The following is a 6176-nucleotide window of genomic DNA, read 5'->3' on the forward strand; positions in this document are numbered from 1 at the left end:
CGCAAATTATATACAACTAAAAGAAAATTATAAAAATAAAGGCGCAACTATGTACATTAATGGAAGGCCAAAATCAGCAAGGAATATTGCAGTGCTTATAAATAGTACACGGCCTGTGACCACAAATAAGCAAACAAATTGCATATTCAAGGGGCATGAAGGAAACTAGGTATTCGTATGTGCCATAAAATCAATAGTTGTAGGGAAAGAGTTTCTCATTGATTACAATTTTAATCAAATAGATACAAACATTGATAATATGGGGACGGTATATAGTCGATTTTACCCAACTTGTAAGAAATGTCTATTATATGTTGTGATTGTCATTTACTACAATATATTGTCATGCATCTTGTAAGTTAAGGAAACATTTTATTATGCCATGGTTATAATATTGTGGCGGCGTTGCTCAAGGTAAAAGGGCACTGACCTCGCAGCAAGTAAACATCAATGTAATTGTACATAAAATAATATAACCATGACATTTTTTCTAGTGAGAAAGTCTTAGCAGTTTATCCATTCTAGAGTAAGTCAAATTCGTCTTTTTAGGCATCATATAACTAAATGAATGATTCACTATGCATATGACCAAACTTCCCTATGGGAGTATATGAATCCTATATTTCAAAGGTTACTTTAAATATGCATTCTTAATCTTTCACGCAATCATCTAATTATTTGTATCCTACAATGAGCAAGCAACTTGACCGAAGGCATTCCTTCATCATTTTCAAAATATTGTTTCTACACAATGTGGAATATATATTGATCCTATCATAATGCCTCTTCCAAGAACCTTCCAAGATGATGACTATTACATGATCACAATGATCCATATTAGCAAAAATATGTACTCTAACATAATGTTAAACAATGTATGGATGAATACTTATGAAAAATGGTCACCAAACTTTTTATTCTTAAAAAAATAGATGATTTCAAGCAACTCAACCAAGTAGAATTTTAAACATGCTACTATCATATGCTTATATCCATGATGCCCTACTAAATTGAGATGGTGCATGCTCTTTAGGGCCCTTCTAGCCTTTCATCCTTTCCAAGACAACCTATAGCACTTACAGCAATTTCGGATCTAAGGTAACACTAGACTTCCATATAAAAATATTTTTTCTTTCTTTGATACAAGTGTCCAAGATATAACGTGAAGTTTCTATATAAATTTAGACATATGTCAGTGCTAGTGTTCTCATTAATATAATGATGAATAATTGTGGATGGATTTCTTGATTTTTTTTTTGATGTGTCATAATGAATTTTCAAGATATCACAATATTTACGATCAATGTGTCATAATGAATTTTCAAGATATCATAATATTTATGATCAAGTATTTACCTGGCTTAAATTATCCTCTTATGTAAAAAATGGAATTTTTTATTGATCTAAAATGTTTCATCAAATTAAAATCTGTGAATGTTTATAGCTGAGCAATTGTGGAATAAAATTACAAATTACACTTATTTGATAAACAGGGTGAAAAGGGGAAGGCACCAGCCTCAGAGAAATCCATAGATGCTCCCGAGGAAGTTCTTAGTGAAGAAGAAATTTTTTTATCCATCGATTTGATCCAAAAAATAAAGAAGCTTTAGGTGAAATTAAACAAGAAACTCGGTTCTTTAATTATGATTGAGCCACAGATAGAAGAGATAAGAGGCCAAATCAAAACCGTAATGGGAAAAAATTGTCATTGTGGGGTGATCAACTCATTTAATTATCCCACTTGCTTTATGTTTTTAATTATCTCATCCTTAAAAAAAACCTCTTTATTTTACAAGAGTTTTACGGAGTATCATCTTCATGTTGCGACTATGGGGGTCGACGTTGGTAGCAACATCGATGCTCCATCTATGGGTGACGCACCGGTTAGTGAGACTGGTACACCGATTGAACCGCACAGGCCATGGTCTGCACCCCCTGAAGAACATATGCTAGGATCTGCACATAATGTTGTGGATGCACAGCATGATCTCATCACACAATTTAAAGTGAGCTTCTAGGATATTCCCATGTTACTAGCACGAGAACACTATTGATTATGTTTTTGGTAGATGATGACCATGTCCCCATGAAATTAGAGAAACTTCCAGGTATGTAAGAAATTTTTTAAATATTAAGTATAATCTAATTGAAATTTTAATCGTATAGTTTATGATTTTTTTAAACTAATGATAATATTGTTATGCAGGAAATGATGTATTCGATAGGTGTTTGTATGACCTAACCTTAGAAATATTTGGGCCCACCATTCGCACAACTGGAAATTCCAAAGGTCCAAGTTGACGAATTAAATTATGAATAGGGTGGTTGGCTAATATATGGTTAATTTGGATAAAAACCATAAGTATGAGCACCCTCCAGCCGTTCCAGAGAGGGAGTGGAAAGCCTTCATGGAATATGCAAAGGAGAATGGGCTTCAAAAATAAGGAAAGACAGCACCCGGACTAGGAAGGTATGAAGCACTTTTAATAATGTAATTGTGATAATTTATTATCATTGCGACATCTAATTAAGTTTTTAAATATTTTTAGTATAGGCTCCCATATACTTCCAAAGCCACGATGTCTAGTATAGCTAAACATGGGCAACATCATCTTCGCCCGAGTGGTTACTCAAAACTAGCCGCAAAAATTGTAAGTATAAAAAGAAAAAAAAAAATGCATCCAAATAATAAATTCTTAACAATTTTAATTTAATATCATAGATCCATAAGAAAAAATCATGTTCTCATGCAAAATTGTAGGGGTCACAATTCAATGAGGCTAGCACTAAGAAAGACTTCAATCTTGCTTACAAGCATGGCTATCAAGTCGTGTTTGAACATAGGACAAGCTTGGCGTCTTCACAGTCTTCTAGCACCCAACCTAAGACTCAGGTAAATAAAAGCAACGAGTAACATTTATAAATTATTACTTGTACAATATATTGGTTATTATTTTTTGTCATAAAGTAATGTTCTTGATTGTAAAAAGCAGGCAAGCAGTGTAGATAAAAAAACATGAACCTACTAACGGTGGAGTGCCACTTGAAATTGATGTTCAACTCGGTACTAGAGGTATTTCATGTGTTATAAAAAAAATTAGTATGGATTACAATTAAAAATATTTAAATGCAAATGGTGTATTAATTATAACCTTTCTTGTTTCTACTCCAGAGCATGAATAGGATAAGGTTGGAGAAGAGGAGGAACATATGGCCATGATTGAAATTACTTTGAAATCCCTCCAGTACCGAACCATGTAAAGAACAATCTACTACTATTTTTATTAATAAACCAATTTTAATAATAATAAATATAAATATGAATTTAACATTTCTTTATTATTGAAATTGATGCTCTGCCCCCTTGGAGCAACATAGATGTATGGTTAGGTTGGGAGAAAGGCATGCAAAGCCCAAAACAATTGAAGGGAAAGATCAAGATGTCCTTGTGAAATACCTAAAAAGGATAAAGAGACTAACTAATAAATTACTATGCTTGTTTATTTAGAGCCTAGTTTTCTTAATACCACATTTATGACTAAAAGATTGAATGTCTCATGGCATGTGCACTTGTAACTTTTTACTATCTTAATAAAAAATTGTGATTCTTCTGTTGGAAAAAAATAGAATGACCTTGCTTGTGTTATTATCATCAAATAAATTCAAAAATAGAAATACTATAAGCATTAAAATTATTTATAATTGTATATTATGCATCAAGGAACTTTTGTATATTTTGCATCAAATGTTTTCTTTCGCTAAAGATGTATTTTAGAAATATTGGTAAGGTTTGAAAAGAAGGTAGGAGATTATTTGTTTAAATAATTGAAATAACTTAATGTGAGATTGAGTATTTGTTTAGATAATCAATAAAAAAAAACTTGTGTTGAAATATGTAGTCTAGGGGACATGACGAGTCATGACAGTGATCCTGATTGGTTTGATGATGGTGAGTTGTTCATTTCTCCTGACCCAATCGTAACAATCAATAAGCTTGTGGTTAGAACATACGAAGAACTTGTCTGTTTGATTTGCATTAGAAATAAAATTCTTAATATTAAAGATAGGATCAACATGTTCAACCAACATCTTCTGAGATATCAAGTAAAAGCCATATTTTAAAGTGATTTTTTTATGTCTTGAGTTCAATTATGAATGTTTGTTTTTTAACTTTTACATTATCTAATCAAAAAAAAAAATTCTTATATAGGGTTTTTTGGCATAGATCACACCACAACATACAAACACCATGATCCAACTTTCACTCATAGAGAGTGTCATACATGAGGATCTTGTACCAAAAGGGGAGCACAGGGAAACCATTCCAACAGTGTTGACTTATGCACAAGGTAAATAAAACTCTAATGATCTTTTTATTAATGAAATACCTATAATAATAAAAACAAAAAATAACAATTTAACATTAATTTATTGTTACAACTGATGATTCACCTCTCTTTTGGAAACCTCGAGGACATCATGAGTACACAACCAAGCCGTCAAAAATAAAGAAAAAAATGATTATACTAGTTATATCATTAGAAACATCACATACCATATTATGAAAACATATTTTTCATGATAAATTTTATTGAGATGAAGTATTTTGTGTCTATTATTAATGAATGAATGTTATATGTTAATGAATAATTGTTATATGTTTCTTTATGTACATGACCTTGTTTCATATTGTTGAGAAGTGTAGCAAGAAAGGCTCAGTTTGACTTAGCCTTGTTCAGATAGAGAAAATTTGAAATTTCCACATCAACAGACAACTTGGAGGTAGTTAACTGGCTCTTGTCACTCAGTTACCTCAATAAATTAGAGTTAGAGGGATTGGAGTTCAATTATGTATGTGTGATTTATAATTTATTGTAATCCAATTCAGTTATTTCCAGTGGTATTCAGTTAAACTAGTTCCAATTATTGATAGAACTAGTGGAAGGTCAGTTGCGCATTAGGACAAAAATCTAACTCGTAGATCATCCAGTTAACTCATCAATCAACTCAAAATAGCTAGTGCATGCAAAAAATTTGAGTTCCTCAGTTGTGGTGGAGATTCCAAGGCAATTTACAATTAATTATATACTAGATTTAGTGTACAGTTTAGGGTGTTGTTCAGGTGGTCAATCTTTTGGAATTGTGCAAGAAAATAGGAGGGAAATAGGGGCCTATTTCTTCAGGAATTGCGTAAGGAAATAGGAGCGACTGCGAGCAGCGTGAGTGCGGGCAGTGCAAGTGCAAGCAGCACAATTGTGGGAAGTGCGAGATTAGACAGCGTGAGTGTAGGCAGCGTGCGTGCAAGCAGCATGAGTGCTATCAATGCGAGTGCAAGCAACGTGAGTTTGGACAGCGCGAGTGCAGGCAGAGTGAGAAAAAGTTTACTCTTGCAATTTTCCCTCAGAGCGAGAGATCACAATTGCAATTATTTCTAAATTCACTTGATTAATGCAAATGGGCTTAAGGGGTTTTTATCACTTTCTTTCCCCTAGAAATATATGTGTATATGTATATTTTATGATGCATGTTTGTGCATGTTGTTCTAAATTGTGAATTAATTTCCGCAAAGCAGTAGAGTAAAATTAGGTCTCTTGATTTAGATTAAATTTCTTGAGTAGTTTCAATTATATCACCATATTCATACACATAAAACTTATTGAGATGAAATATTTTCGGATATACAAATTAAAAATGAATGAATAAATGTTTGTTATTTTTTTATGCATGTTAATGTATTTTTTTCAACTATTTCCTTTATAGTAGATAGATTGGGTACTGGGGAATTGAGAGTGATGTGAGGTGGGGGAGGGGCCATGAGAGCTTCCACCTTCACATGGTTGGCCCTATTCAGTAGAGAATAAATTAGGATTTGGATAATCTTGGAGCAAAAAACCCTCGATCGAATAGAGCAACAAGAAATTTAATGTTGATTTTGCTATTTCTTCACCGAGTGGAGGGAGGTTTGCTCCAAGATTAAACTACTCCGATAATTTATTTTCGAAACCGAGAGGAGCTCATTTAGATATTCATGCATTCAAGTCCTTTTATTACTATTTATTCATGCAATTAAATTTGATATTCATTCAAATTTAATCTAATTTTGCCTCATTGGTCTCATGAATATGTGTAGGACAACTAGTATCAATTGGGATGTTGAAGTGGAACAAATATTGTAA

Source organism: Pinus tabuliformis, chromosome 8 (assembly GCF_031772625.1).
Source record: "Pinus tabuliformis cultivar Carrire ecotype Pingquan chromosome 8, CPIR1, whole genome shotgun sequence".
Classification (NCBI taxonomy): domain Eukaryota; kingdom Viridiplantae; phylum Streptophyta; class Pinopsida; order Pinales; family Pinaceae; genus Pinus; species Pinus tabuliformis.